This window comes from Myotis davidii, unplaced genomic scaffold (genome assembly GCF_000327345.1).
Source record: "Myotis davidii unplaced genomic scaffold, ASM32734v1 scaffold496, whole genome shotgun sequence".
In the NCBI taxonomy this organism is placed as follows: Eukaryota; Metazoa; Chordata; class Mammalia; order Chiroptera; family Vespertilionidae; genus Myotis; species Myotis davidii.
In genome coordinates this window covers 1,850,007-1,865,542 of record NW_006289398.1, presented here as the reverse complement: position 1 = coordinate 1,865,542, position 15,536 = coordinate 1,850,007, and positions in this window count along the sequence as shown.

The window sequence follows — 15,536 nt, the reverse complement described above, 5'->3', positions numbered from 1 at the left end:
TGCTAGTGTTCTGGAAGAACTGCAATAATAAGTTAGAGATTAGGATGAGATAATGAGTAGTCAATATCCCTGCCTCTCTCCCAATATTCTCTCTTGATGTCCTCACCATCTATTAATGTACATAAACATTTACATGTGGTTATGCTAGGGTGAGGTGAGAGTAGTATACAGGTGTGACAACTCATCCGAGAGGTTTTTGAGCCTGAGTCTGAGATACAACCGTTCCATTGGCTTTGCGGAGAAGAAATCCAAGATTAGGTCAGAGGAAGGGGATGGAAAACAGACACACGGTGCAACTTCTTCACTAAGGTAGGCAACCTGCTCTCTGGAAAAGGACTGTTAAGCCAAGACTGTCTTCAGGACCGAGGTTGACCAGAGATGCCTTCTAGTCCACAGGGAGTTCTCCTGTTACTCTTTCAGAGTTTGAGGAGGCTTCTCAGCAGCTAGGTACCCATAACCTTATTCCCTGTCTGTTCTCCCCAATTTTCTTGGGGGAATATTTCTGAATATTAGAGACATGGAAAAAAATGACATATTCTCCTTTCTCTCTCTTCATGTAGGGATTTCACAATGTAACTCTAGGGGCCCTGTCACATTCTTTCTCTCTCAGTGATCAACAAGAGGCAAATGTGAAGCAAATGTGAGGGCTTTAGGTTCAACAAGTGGTCTTAGTTGAATCTTTAGTTGAATCTACCAGGAGAAAGAAGTTGATTGAAACCCTCTACTTTAGGCCCTAAAAAAAAGGGAGGAGAAGAGTGCGGATTGGTTTGGCTCAGTGGATACAGCATCGGCCTGGGCATTGAAGGGCCTGAGGTTCGAATGTAGCCAAGGATGAGAGAGAGGAAGAGAGAGAGAGAGAGAGAGAGAGAGAAGAGGGGGAGCGCCGCTGAGGAGGAGGGCGGAAGGAAGGCGCTGCCTCATCTTGAAACTTTTTTTAACCCTAACCTAAAAAACATAGCATTTTTTGACATAGGTAAAACCAAAGGGATTCAGTATTCATAATGGCTAAAATCTGCTTTGGTTTCGATCTAAAAAGTTAACAATTTTATCTTCCCCCTAAGCTTGTTGTGCTAATTACAGGCAATAACACGTAAAAGATCTGGCACATACTCAGAGAACAGCAGCCATTATTATAGTAAAGCATGCAGTAAAAGTTTGTAAATAAATATTGTAAACTAGAGCTGCAGTATTTTAGGAGATTTTCTCTATTTCCTGTTTTATAAAGTAATTAACAATTTTGCATTTCTCACCAAACACCTTGTTAGTTTTATTCCACTATGTAGCAAAGACTTGTTAAGACTTACTGTAAAGGGTTCACATTGCTAGAACTTTTTTGTTTGTCTGTTTGTTGATTTTTAGAGAGAGAGGTAGGAAGAAGAGGAAGGGAGAGAAAAATATTGCTTCCTGCATGATCCCCACCCACCAGGGATCCAGCTCAAAACCCAGGCTTGTGCCCGGACCAGGAATCAAACCAGCAACCTTCTGGTGCACAGGGCAACGCCCATCCAACTGAGCCACACCGACCAGGGCACTAGAACTGTATGATCACCCACATAAAAATAAGATAGTGTGGTTATTAGTCTTGTACACAAAAAATACATATTTTAAACCAATTATTCACACATCTTAGGTTGCATCATTCTTAATTTTAAAATTCACCTATGAAAATATGAGATCTCACAGGGGAAAAAAAACACATGAAGACACGGTAAGAAGATGGTCAACTACAGGCCAGGGAGAGAGGCCTCAGAATGAAACCAACCCCACCCTCGTCTTGATCTTGGACTCTAGCCCCCAGGATGGTGACTAAATAAATTTCTGTTGTTTAAGCCAGAAAGAAAAGAAAACATGAAATCTGCCAGTCTGCAAAGGATGCCTCTTTCATGACAAATAGTACAGTACAACATTTTACCTCATTTAGTAGCTTTGAATTAAACTGCATTATCAGCAAAGAAAATAAATATTTAAAATGTACACGTAAATTAGTGGAGTGAAACATAGCTATGGTAATACATTTATTAAGAAAATCTAGCCCAGGTGGTTTGACTCAGTGGTTGCGTGTCAGCCTATGAAGCAGGAGGTCTCAGTTGGATACCCAGTGAGGGCACATGACTGGGTTCCAGGCTCGATCCCCTGTAGGGGGTGTACAGGAGGCAGCCAATTGATGATTCTCTCTCATCATTGATATTTCTATCTCTCTCTCCCTCTCCTTCCTCTCTCTGAAATCAATAAAAACATATACAAAAAAAGAAAATCTAATATCTGTTCAAATTAATCTTAATGTCATCTCTCACCAAAAATGCTTAATGTGAATCTAATCGCAAGAGGAAAAGATTATAGTAATCCAAACTGAGGAACAGTCTACAAAACTTCTGGTCTGGATGCGTCTATGAGATCAATCTCATGAAGGACAGAAGAGGCAAGGGAAGGTTCTAGATTAAAGGTGACTGAAGAAACTTGACAACTAGATGCAAGGCATGGTCTGTGACTGGGATCTGAAGCAGAGTTTAACATGATTTACGTAGGATATTATTGGGACAATTGAGGTCATTTGAAAATAGACTACATATTAGATAATAATAATGGATTAATGTTAATTTTATGAAGTATAATCATTGGATCATTATTATGTAGAATGTCCTTGTTCTTGAGGGATACATGCTGAAGTATCAGGACGCTAGCAACTAACTTTTAAAATGAAGAAAAAAATATAAATCTATAGCAAGAAGCAAATGTGGTAAAAAGACAATCTCACACACTGTTGTCTGTTTCTTTCATATTTCTAGAAAGAATGATATTATTAAAACAGGCATCAAAGTTGAAGAGCATTGTATTGTACTAATTATTGTGAAGCAACAGCAATTTCCAATTTACGTAAATAAAATTAAACTTCCTCATAAAATGTTAACATATATCTATTAAAATATTACAACATCAGATGAATCAATACCTATTTCTTCAATAATGTAAAAAGACTCATAATCAATAGAGCCTTTAAACGTTTAAAATGACAATAGCTATTAAATATAAACTATTCTGAAACAGAAATTCAATTTTTATAAAATTAAAAATTTAAATAACCATTAAGTGTATTGACATATACATTAATGTTCAAGCAAATTGTTCTGAAATTACATTACAAAAGAAACAAATTCCTTTGGTTGAAACAAAGCCTTCCCGATTACAATAGTTTAGATTTTAATTTTGAAATAATAGTCCTTGAAAGTTTAACATTAGTCTCAGAAATTATTAAACTCATTTTTCATCATTTTGCATTACATAAAACAGTGACTTTATCCTACTTCGGTATGAGGGTGGCATTTCCATTTATTCTTACCTGTATGTATTAGGTGGATTCTTTCAAGCCACTTCAGGGATCTTTGGAACAAAGCAAAGCGTAAAGAAAACAAGTGGATTACATATATGGCTGACATTTCTTTTTTTAACATGTCTAAGTATCTTGTGTGAGCTCCAAAGTTGAAGACAAACGAGAACACTACACCGTGCTATTCACCATAGTCTTACATGGGAGCTATAAGAAGCTGAAATAATACTTCATTTTATATTAAATAACAGGTGGTAAGATACTAAATTATTGCAATAAGGAATCCTACAGGTAGATTCTGGAAATAACCAAAGGTTATTAGCTCACAGAAGATGTTACAGATGGCTGTCACTTTTATTTTATTCTTCCTTGTGGCAAGCTTTACACATACTTCTAGTTCTTATCAAGGCATCCTCAACTCAGGCATGACTCGTCAAAATATCAAAAAGAAAGTCTACTGTTTCTCCAGGTCATCTCCCACACGACACCCACTCCCATCCTACCCCACCACCGTCCTAGAAGCAATGCTGATCATTACCTCTCCTTCCCATCCTATCACCCCACTCTCAATGCATTTCTAGGATTCTGCAACCACTAAGCCTAAAGGATACGTTCACAATCAGGGAAGATATGATTGGTTGCCTATCTATTGTCATTTCCCCAGTTTTTTTGTGGTTTATATATCAATTTAAAGGACCTTCAGTGTTTTCTACAGCAGCGTTTTCAGAGAAGGTGGATCCTCTCTACAGGGTATGAACCATGGTTGCTATAAACCTAGAGTGTCATCTCATTATCCTTTGTTAATGTTTGGTGTGACCTCATTCTGGCTACTTCTGATCAATGAGATATGAGGGGAACTCGGCTACATGACTTTTGAATAGGATTTCGTTTAAGTAAGATTTCATTTCTCCTTGAACGTTTGAAGATGCAGCCATCTTGTGACCATGAGGTGGTAGGTCTGGAACTATAGGACATCCTGAGGGGGGCAGAGAAGAGGGAGCCTGGATCTTTGAGCTCTGTATCTGGATTCCCCCATCTTCAGGCTTCTTGTTTTAATGTCTTTATGGACCATGTAATTAATGGTTGGGTGATCTGCTACTTGTGGCAGAAAATCTTCTCAGCCGATTTTCTGAAAATTAAAAGATGATACTTTGCCTGTTCCACTTAACTCAAGCATTATCTAAAGCCTTCTTAATAACAGCTCTTTTAAAGAGAAATGTTTCATCTTCTGTGTTTCCCCCTCTTTTATGCTGTGTACCTATTCTCATCTCTGACAAGATCTTATTACCATAAAGGAAGCTTTATGAAATTATCAAGAATGAAGTACCTGTAAAGTCCCCATTTCAAGAACCCTTTTCCCAGCATTGTGATGTGCCAAGTTTTAAAGTATTCAATCTCCTCCCAAACCCCACCATCCTCAATAGAACGTGTTTTCAGGAAAGCATATTAAATAGTTACAGCCTTAGCGTAACTTTAAAACCAAGATGAAAGAGGCCCTTACGCAGAGATATTCCGATGCGTGCACACAGATCACCTGTGTCAGAATAACCTGCAGGGCTAGTTAAAAAAGCAGTCCTCAGCCCCATCCCAGAACAAGTCAAACTGGAGTCTTCAAAGGTGGGATCCAGGAATATGTATTGTAACAAGCTCCTCATGAACGATTGAGAGCCGAAGGCTTAAGGTAATCTATTTTTAATAGAGTTGGTTTAGAGGTGAAGGAGACTCTAAGATGGCATGCCTGAGACCCTTCAATAATCCTGAGGAGCCGAGACCGGTTTGGCTCAGTGGATAGAGCGTCGGCCTGCGGACTGAAGGGTCCCAGGTTCGATTCCGGTCAGGGGCATGTACCTGGGTTGCGGGCACATCCCCAGTGGGAGATGTGCAGGAGGCGGCTGATCGATGTTTCTCTCTCATCGATGTTTCTAACTCTCTCTTCTCTCCCTTCCTCTCTGTAAAAAAATCAATAAAATATATTTAAAAAATAAATAAATAAATAATCCTGAGGAAATGGATCCACTGGGGCTTTCCTGGCCATTTGCCATGTTACAGTGTTTCCTCGTCAGTGAACGCGGGAACTTCTAAACTGTCACCAGAACATAGACCGATAAGGCTTCCACCTTCTATTAAAATTATTTACATAAATGATAACCAAGAAATACAAATTTTTGCCTCTACCAAGTCATCTCTGAGAGGACATCTCTGATGGAAGCTGTTTTCAGCGCTCCACATGAGAATCAAGCAAAACTAATCATCAAAGGCCCTCGGGAAGGAAGCAACAACCAGTTTGTGGGGCTGGGGTTCCACTCAACAAGTCTCCTTTCTGCCTCCCCTAGGCCAGGTGGTTGGGCTGGGAAAGAGAGGATAGGGTCTCTAATTCCTGTTTGGATCCGTGAAATAGTTCAATTGTAAAAGGAACGAGACTTCACCAGGGCTGAGTAACTAGTATAAGTAATATTTCCTTATGTGCTCATATTACTTTGAAGACAATAAAGAGACTTCGCTGAAAAATAATTCCGACTGAAACCTGAAACCTTCACTCGCTGATTTAGAAAATGACCTATGGTTTCCACAGATCCAACAAGGAAAAGGAATTTCCCCAGATCATTGGCCAAAAAGTCCCCTGAAACACATGGCAATCGAGGAATTTGGTTGGGTTGCACCTGAGATATGCAAAAACTTGAATGACTTAACCAGCTCTTCTCCATTGTTTTGCCCCACCTGAATCTTCAGAAGACCCAGGAGCTAAACAGAAGACCTGTATATACAGCATCTCAAAAAGTAAGAGACAACCTGGGCCCTAGAGAATAGTGGGGGGCAAAGGGCAGAGAGACGTGATGAGATATGGAGGTTGCCATCTCGAGGGCCCCAGATGAGGACAGATATATCTATTACATGAAAGAAATGGGCCAGAGGTCATTGACAATATCAACATAGAAAGAGCAAAAACCCTCTAAAATCTAGCCCAGTCAAAAGGTACCATGTAGAAACATCGCTGAATGTGGGTATGTCTTTCAATATTTTAAGGGACGCTAGAAAACGGAATGTTTATGCAAAAGCTCCTAATTTCTAATGTTGGCTCAAAACAATTTTTAAACACTGTGTGAGCCAACAGTAACATCTTTAGGGCTAGATTTGGCTTGTGAGCCTACAGTTGCAACCACAGAGTTTTGCCTTCAAACATACAATAGAAGAGTAAAAGACTATTGAGAGTTTCCAAATTAACTGGGGAGAGGAGGGTTATGTATCTTTTCAAAATTATTAATGTGTTTTATTCCCCCCAATCTACTTGAAACATTGAATCATCCCTTGGCCTGAGGAAAAGATGAGGAATTTTTTTTTACAGAAAACAAAAATGTTTAAGAGAAAGACCAAAGTAAGTGAGTTGAACATTTATGTCCACAACTGTTCATTTTCTAGAGAGATGCCGCTTGGGAAAGTTGTGGTGCATTTTGCCCGGCTGAGTTCAGGAATCTCAAAAGGAGCTCATCAAAGCAGCCATTAATGAGTTGCCCACAATCTGTTCACACACTAGCAAGCAAATAGGAGATCTATGTGAGAAGTTCCTGGGATTCAGACTCCACCGGCCTTGCTCAGTTGTCATATTTATTCACAGTTGCCCAAATCACGGGGTGGGGGGTGGAGGACGTGGAGCGCATAGATTTGCACGTTTCTATCACTGCCGGCCTCATACAGTGTCACGAACTGGTGAAGAGCTCGAGGCGATCTCAATTAAAGTCTCCGTTCTGTCTCTTCCTGGCTGTGTGACCCTTCATCTAGGCAGGTAACACCCCTCTGAGGCTCCATTTTCTTCCCTGTGTAATGGAGGAGACAGTAGCAATTAGTATCTCATGGGTTTTAAGGCGCACGGGAGATCACGTATGGAAAGCATTTCATTGAGCCCATGACATACTGTGAGTATCATAGTCGTCCTCATGAGCGACTCATGAATTCCCCCTTGTGCTCAGCCCTTGACTAGCTTCTCTTTCTGGTGATGACAGTGATGAGCGAGCGACTGGAGGGCTACATGCCATCGCCTCTCCAGCCCGGTTCCAGCTCCGGGGCGCGCGGCAAAGCAGAGGTCACGCTGGTGGGTGGCCCGGGCGCCTGCATCGCTGCTTCTCGGCTGTTTCGCGCTGTCGTGGGGGGAGGCGGAGGACAGCCGTGTGAGATCGTAGGCGTCGCAGCCTGAGGGCTCGGGCTCTGCCACTTGCTCCACCTCTTTCCTTCCGCCTCCTCACCTGTGAAGCGGTGATCGTACAGCACCTGCCACGGGATGGCCAGCCTTAGCTTGGGAGGGTTAAATGATGAATTCAGAAAACGTCCTCAGCACAGGGCTGGGCACAGAGAACACCCAATCAGCGGAAGTCCTGCTATTATTTCTACTCGGCTACGTGAACGAATTGAGATGCAGCATGACATCTCCGGTGAGAGTCAGAGCCACCCCCGCCGCCCAGCGCCCCGCCGCCCACAGCCCGCGCCGCGCGGAGCCCCTGAGCTGCGCGTGGACCACAGGGACGCCCGGCGGGCGCTTCCATTTCTTCAGAGCGGCTGGGGGGGGGGAGTCCCCTGAGATCGGTCACTTATTTAGCCCCCTGTGTAAGCACAGAGCTCCGTGACTGCCAATGCACTCAATAGAATAAATGACGACCGACACACGCGGCCGCTCAATAAGTGAACCTGGGTAAACATTTGGAGTTGGTACCCTCTCTCGCGCTGCCATCGGAACGCGCCGGGAGGAATGGTTTGGTCCGAGGCTTCCCGCCCAGGTAAGGGCAGCACAGTGTCTCCTCCTGGTTCCGAAGGAGATGACCATCCCCTGTAACCCGAGGCCCCGCCGGGGTGTCCGCTTCCAGAAATGCACGCACTCGCCTGCCCCGCTTGGCGAATTCCCCCCAAACTGCCCGCAGCCCGTGGCAGCGCTCGGCTCTGGGCCCCGCCCTCCCTCAGGTGTGCGCGGCCGGGCTGGCGGGCAGGTGGGACGTGCGCACCGGCTGGGCTGGACGCAGAAGCTGCCTTTAAACTCCACCCCGGAGCGTTTAGACGCCAGAGCAGGGGTGTGTGCGGGAGGAGGGGGGACACCGACGCCTCGGCTTCCCAGCGCAGCCCTGGCTGCAGGTGAATACGATTCTGCACCAAGGCTATTCATTGAGTGTGCCATTGCATGTCATTGGACGTGTATGTCTTTTCATGTTTAAAATAAATAGAGAAAAAAATAGCCCCGTGCCCAGATTTGGGGGTGCGAGGGGAAGCCGGTCCACAGAAGAAGTCGAGGTTTCTACAAGAAGCGAGAGAAACGTAGGCTTGACGAGGAGATGCTAACTTTGATCCAGCTCCTCCCTGTGCACCCACCTGGGGCTTTACTTTAACTCGTTGACTTCTCACCGAACACACACACACACACACACACACACACACACACACACACGAATTTCATCTGAGGAAGTCAATCAGCTCGAAGATGCAGAGCCAGTAGGAACTCTAGTGTAAGGATGGAGCCCCGATCGGACTCCCCCATCCAGGCTTTGTTCCCAGGACCACGGGCCTCCGAGAGAAGGACACCAGCAGTCACTTGGGTTGTCTGCCTCATTCTAATCGAGACAACCTAACCAGGAAGTTACTTTTCAACGGTCCCATCGCTAGTGCGGGGTAGAGCCAAAGCGAAAACGTAGACATTGGGATCCAGGCTGCCTTCCCACCAGAGTATATAATGATGTTACCGTTTTGTCTTTTGCTTTTAACCGAAACAGAAGGAAAGATGTGAAAAGTCTTTTTAAAAATATAATTTTGTAGATTTCAGAGAGGAAGGGAGAGGGAGGGAGAGATAAAACATCAATGATGAGAGAGAATCATGGATCAGCTGCCTCTTGCTCGCCCCCTACAGGGGATGGAGCCCGAAACCTGCGCATGTGCCCTGACCGTGACCTCCTGGTTCATAGGTCGATGCTCAACCTCTGAGCCACACCTGGTGGGTGAAAAGTATTTTTTAATCCTTTCCTTTAAATGTACTAAAGTCTTAAGGATAGTAGTAGTAGTATTCTTTTTTTTTTTTTCTAAAGCACATAATAAACAATAACCAACTATGCTGCAGTACACGTACTCTTCTGGGATAACTTGGGTGTAAGTAGCTGTATATAGCCTGGGCTTTTATGTCATGTGATAGTGACTTGAGTATTATTATTATTACTAGAGGCCAGGTGCATGGAATTCATGCATGGAGTGTGTGTGTGGGGGTGTCCCTCAGACCAGCCTGCACCCTCTCCAATCTGGGACCCCTGGAGGGCAGTCGGACATCCCTCTCACAATCCAGAACTGCGGGCTCCCAACCGCTCGCCTGCCTGCCTGCCTGATTGCCCCCTAACGGCTTCTGCCTGCCAGCCTGATCCCCCCCTAACCACTCCCCTGCCAGCCTGGTTGCCCCTAACTGCCCTCCCCTGCTGGCCTGGTCCCCCCCAACTGCCCTCCCCTGCCGGCCATCTGTGGTGGCCATCTTGTGTCCAACTGGGAGTGGCCATCTTTGACCACATGGGGGCAGCCATATTTGACCACATAGGGCGACCATTTTGTGTGTTGGAGTGATGGTCAATCTGCATGTTACTCTTTATTATATAGGATTACTAGGGGCCCGGTGCAGGAATTCGTGCACAAGAGAGGCCCCACTGGATGGCCTGCAGGGATCAGGCCGAAACCTGCAGTCCAACACCACCTGCAGCTTTACCTGCCGCTCCCGTTCATCCTGGCCCCACGGTGCCTGCCGCTGGCTCACGCCCAATTGATCCCAATCGGCGGAGGCTGCCGCTGCTACAGCAGCACTCACCAGCCATGAGCCTTGCATCTGGTGCCCTCCCAAGAGAAGTGGCCTGAGGGAATGGGCTGAAACCAGCTCTCCAACATCCCTTGAGGGGTCCCGGATTGCAAGAGGGCACAGGCCAGGCCGAGGGACCCCACTGGTGCACAATCGGGCTGGGGAGGGACCATGGGAGGGCTCCAGGGGGCGTTAGCCCATCTCGCTCAGTCCCAATCCAATGGACCCCAGGAGCAAGCTAACCTACAGGTCAGAGCATCTTCCCCTGGTGGTCAGTGCATGTCATAGCGAGTGGTTGAGCAGCCTTAGCATATCATTAGCATATTACGCTTTGATTGGTTGTTCGGTTGTTCTACCATTTGGTCTATTTGCATAGCTCACGAGCCGCAGTTTGCCGACCACGGATCTATACTAATAGAGCTAATATGCTAATGGTTGGGACGCCATAACGGTAACGACCAGATCATTAGCATATTAGCTGGGGCGTTGCTCCAGAGATGGGGCAGAAGCGGGGAGGCACCCAGAGGAGGCAGGACCATCCCATGCTGGGCAGGACAAGGATGAGAGCCCATAGCACCCCCCTTACCAGTCCTTTGCCAACAGCTCGCACTCTGAGTGACCCGTGGCCCACCTGCAGGGGAAGGAGCACAGCATAGCAGGTGGGAGGCTTCCACGCTCTCCTCCAGTGCCATGAGGGGGCAGAAGCAGGGAGGCACTCAGAGAAGATGGGGCCAGCCCAAGGCGACTCGAGGGACTGAGGGCGGGGCTTGAAGCAGCCAGAGAAGACCAAAGGGTTTGGGGGCTGGACCAGGAGCGCTGGAGCTCTCCTTGGACAGGTTTGGGTGTCAAGGCAGAGCTGCAGGTGGGTGGGCGACACCGTGCGATTTCGTGCGCTGGGCTCCTAGTTATATATTAAAAGGCACAGTTTATTTTTGCCTTTTCCATAAATTGTCTATGGCTTGAGCCAATCATTTTCAAATACTTTATCCATTAGTGAAATTGGTATGAGCTTACAGTACCTGAGTCACAGTATATTCATTTTTTAATAAAACAAATGATATTTCTTCGTTTATAATTTTGATAACATGAAAAGTTTCAAAAGAAATCTGTGGAAAGTTAACTGGTCATTTTTATTTTTTGGAGAAGGAGAGAAATTAAAGAGGGAAAGCATTTTTAAAATTCTCAAGTGGTAGCTAAGGATTTTTAAAAATATTGTTTTTATTCATTGCAAATTATTTACATCAGTCCTATAAGCAAGATAATATTTTCAAAAGACAAACAATGGGTTATTTTGGGTAATCTGCCTAATACCAGAGTTAGAATTGTAACTTGAGCTAGTCCAGTAATCACAAATGGTTACTGTGTATGCGCCAGACATTGTGCTAAAACTTTGCAAGTATTATTACCTTCAATTCATAACCTTAGCTGTATTAGTTAGCCAAACTATAATGTCTAATTTTATATGAGGGAACAAGGGTGTAGAGAGTTAAGTGACTTATTTATGAGAATTAAGTGATTCTCAACCATAAAGATAAATTTTTAAAAAAGTTTTAACTGATTATCCCAAGTTCTAGGAATTACTTATTTAAATTCTTAAGGTGTGTGCTTGATGAAATTCTCATTAAAATTTTACATAAAAATTTCAAATTAATAATGGCAAAGTTTAGACTTAAAATATAACATTTTAGGATATAATATTTGCTTTCAGTTTATGAAAATAGGCTAAAAATGGATCCATTCTTGCAATATTGTATTTCTTTTTCCATATAAACACTGCCACTTCAAATTTTTAAAATTTTTTTATTGATTTTACCTGAATAAATTACTTACAGCTGCACAGCTTCTTTTAAAACTTAAGATTTAAATTGTTAAAAGTATTGAAAAGATAAAGGTAAATGTTAATTGTGTTGACTTATATAACAAACATGTATATAACAAAACTCATAGCCTGTCAAGATATGTAGAGTTTTGGGCCTGTTTGGACCATGTGGGCCTTTTGGCTTAGTTAGAAAATAAATCTTGGACAATGTCTATTCACTCCATGCCCAAAACATTTGCACATTTATAGAGTTCAATTGGGAAATTAGGTAATGTGGTTTCCCACAGGAAAATACTTTCATATTAAAGATATTAATAGGGGTTATATGATAAATGGATTTCATGATCAAAAATGTTGAGTTAAACAAAATTTAACAGGTTTCTTTATTGAGAAATTTTCAGAAAATTCAATATGTTCATATGCATGATAAATCTTCAAGAGGGGAATATGACCAAAGAATACTTTATTTATGGATCATTTTGCAGAACTAATGTTCTATGAAATAATTTGGGAAATAGTAATATAGTGACTCAGTCTAATTAATTCATGTTAAAATAGATTTGGTACAGACAATATTATATTGTCAACCTGTTGACAAAAAGTTAGTAATTTGCCAAAATGTGTACTTTAGTAAGTCCCATCCAATCTACAGCCTATGGGTTTTCTCCCTAGATTTTATTCCAAGCTATAGTGTATTTCTTGCCCTAATAGTGTAAGAGGAGGAAAAACCCCAGAATGTCTTAATTTTTAATTGAAATGTGATCATTTGGGTATCACTCATTCAACAAACATTTATAGAGTGCCTAGCCAAGCACTGTGTTGCTGCTAAAACTAAAAGAGTAGTTGGGGCGAAAGATACATTTATTTTTAAAGAGTAAGATACCTTAAGAATATATTAATATATATGTGCTAAGCCCTGCACAAACTACTAAGGAATAGATGAAGAAAGTTTCTGATTTATCACTTACTAGTATTATAAAATCTGCTTATGTCACTAGGACACATTTTCTATTTAGAATTTAGATCATATTTGATCATTAATCCAAGAGAGACAATTTCCCTCCACCCATAACTCTTTTTTTAAATGTTTCTTGTCATCTATTGTCTGTCTCATCTATTATCCCATATGAATTTTAGAATAATTTTTTCAAGTTCTTCAAAAAGAATACCTTAAATTAATTTGAGAACAATTCTCTTCTTCCAGATTTTATATAGCTCTAATTCAGCGGTTCTCAACCTGTGGGTCGCAATCCCTTTGGGGGTCGAACGACCCTTTCACAGGGGTCGCCCAAGACCATCAGAAAACACATATATAATTACATATTGTTTTTGTGATTAATCACAATGCTTTATTTATGTTCAATTTGTAACAATGAAATTGGGGGTCACCACAAATGAGGGCATTACCCTCAGGACCTCATCTAAACCTAATTACCTCTTAAAAACCCTATCTCCTAATACCATCATATTGGTGGTTAGGGCTTCAACATATAACTTTGGGGAGAGGACACAAACATTCAGTCCATAACAAAACTCAATTAGCTAACATGATTATATTTTCTGTTTGGTGTTGCAAGCAAGATATCTGAACATACTGAACTTGAGACTGCAGAGGAAAAAATAAAAGAACTGATGAGTTGGTGAAGGAGCTGAAGTTATTAATATTCAAACCAGAACCAGAGTGGGTAAATGTTACTTGGAATGTGTATTCATGTCCAATATCAGAACTGCCTTGTGTTAAATGGAATCATAGTGTTTAAGGAACTGCTGAGCTATTTGGCAGAAATAAAGTCAGGATTTCTAAAGAAATTCACAAATTTACATTAGCATGAGTTATGCTTTTTAAGTTTCTGCAGCTGACTTTAGAGGAATATATTTGAATTTTTAAAGCATCTGCCTTGTTAACATGGTTCCACTTAAAGAGGAACTGATTGAAGTGAAAGCAAACTATTCCCACCAAGAATCCATAGTATCCCTAGGATTTTGAGAATGAATATATACATCACTCATTAGTATTCTGAACTTTCTGGCTTTGTGGCCAATTTCTTGTAATATATGAGCCTTCTAACTCTGTTATTGTATATTATATTCTCTCCTGAAACAATGGAAGTTGAATCTGAGGGCTGCTTTCAGTAGTGTAAAACTGGAGTGGAAATTGAGATGTGCCCTGTCTATATACAGTCCTTGTTTTATTTTGTATTTAATAGCTTTATTGAGATAGAATTTATATACCATGGAATTCATCCATGTAAAGTGTACAATTAAATGGTTTTTACTATATTTCACAGATATGTTCAACCATCATCACAGTCAATTTTAGAATATTTTCATCATTGCAGAAAAGAAACCCTCTACCCTTTAGCTATTACCCCTTCCATCCACTCCTTTCCCCCACCCCCCTCCACTCCTCCACCCCCTATCCCACTCACACACATACCAGCAGCTTTAAGCAACTGCTAATTTACTTTATGTCTCAGTATTTCCCCATCTGGATTTTCATGTGAATGGAATCATACAGCATGTGATCTTTTGTAGGTGAGTTAGCATAATGATTTCAGGATTCATTCATTTGCAACAAGTAATTCTATTTCATTCCTTTTTATGGCCAATCTAGAGGCCCGGTGCACAGCTTTGTGCACTGGTGGGGTCCCTCAGCCTGGCCTGTGCCCTCTCACAATCTGGGACCCCTCAGGAGATCTTGGGCAGTCTGACATCCCCCAAGGGATGTAGTAGTGCGCTAAGTGGCAGGCAGCCAGGGAGGAGCCCGAGCCTGGGCCTGGACTGTGAAGCACTGCTCCCGCTCATGCCAGCCCCGCTGCATCTGCTGCCACTCAGTAGCACTGCCACAGAGGTGGGAGAGGCGCCCTCCCGCCTCCACAGCAGCGCTCACGGTGTCTGGCACCGATTGGTCAGCTGAGCAGTGGTCCCACTGCCAGAATGCACTGACCACCAGGGGGTAGCTCCTACATTGATCGTCTGCCCCCTGGTGGTCAGTGCATGTCTTAGCGACTGGTTGATCAGTTGACCGGTCAAATGGTTGACTGGTTGCTTATGGCTTTATATATATAGATAATACATATATCATTGTATGGATATACCACATTTTGTTTACACATTTTTTAGATGACGAACATTTAGGTTGTTGCCACCTTTTGTGGATTCTGACTAATGTTACCATATAACTTGTATACAAATCTGTTTTCATTTCTCTTGGGTATATCCGCTGGGTCATGTAGAACTAGATGGTTAATCACTTGAGGAGCTGCCTGTTTCCCAAACTGGCTGCACTAATTTACATTCCCACCAGCAGTGTATGACAAGCGTTCCAATATCTCCACATCTTTGCTAATGCTTGTTATCTGACGTTTTTATTCTCGCCATCCTAGTGGGGATGAAGTGGTAGCTCACTGTGATTTGGATTTGCATTTCCCTGGTGACTAATGATGTTGAGCACCTTTTCATTTGCTTAGTGGCCATTTGTATTTGTTCTTTGGAGAAATATCTATTCAGATCTTTTGTCCATTTTTAAATTAGGTAATTCATTATTTTATTGAGTTATGAGATCTTTACATATTCTAGATACAGTTTGC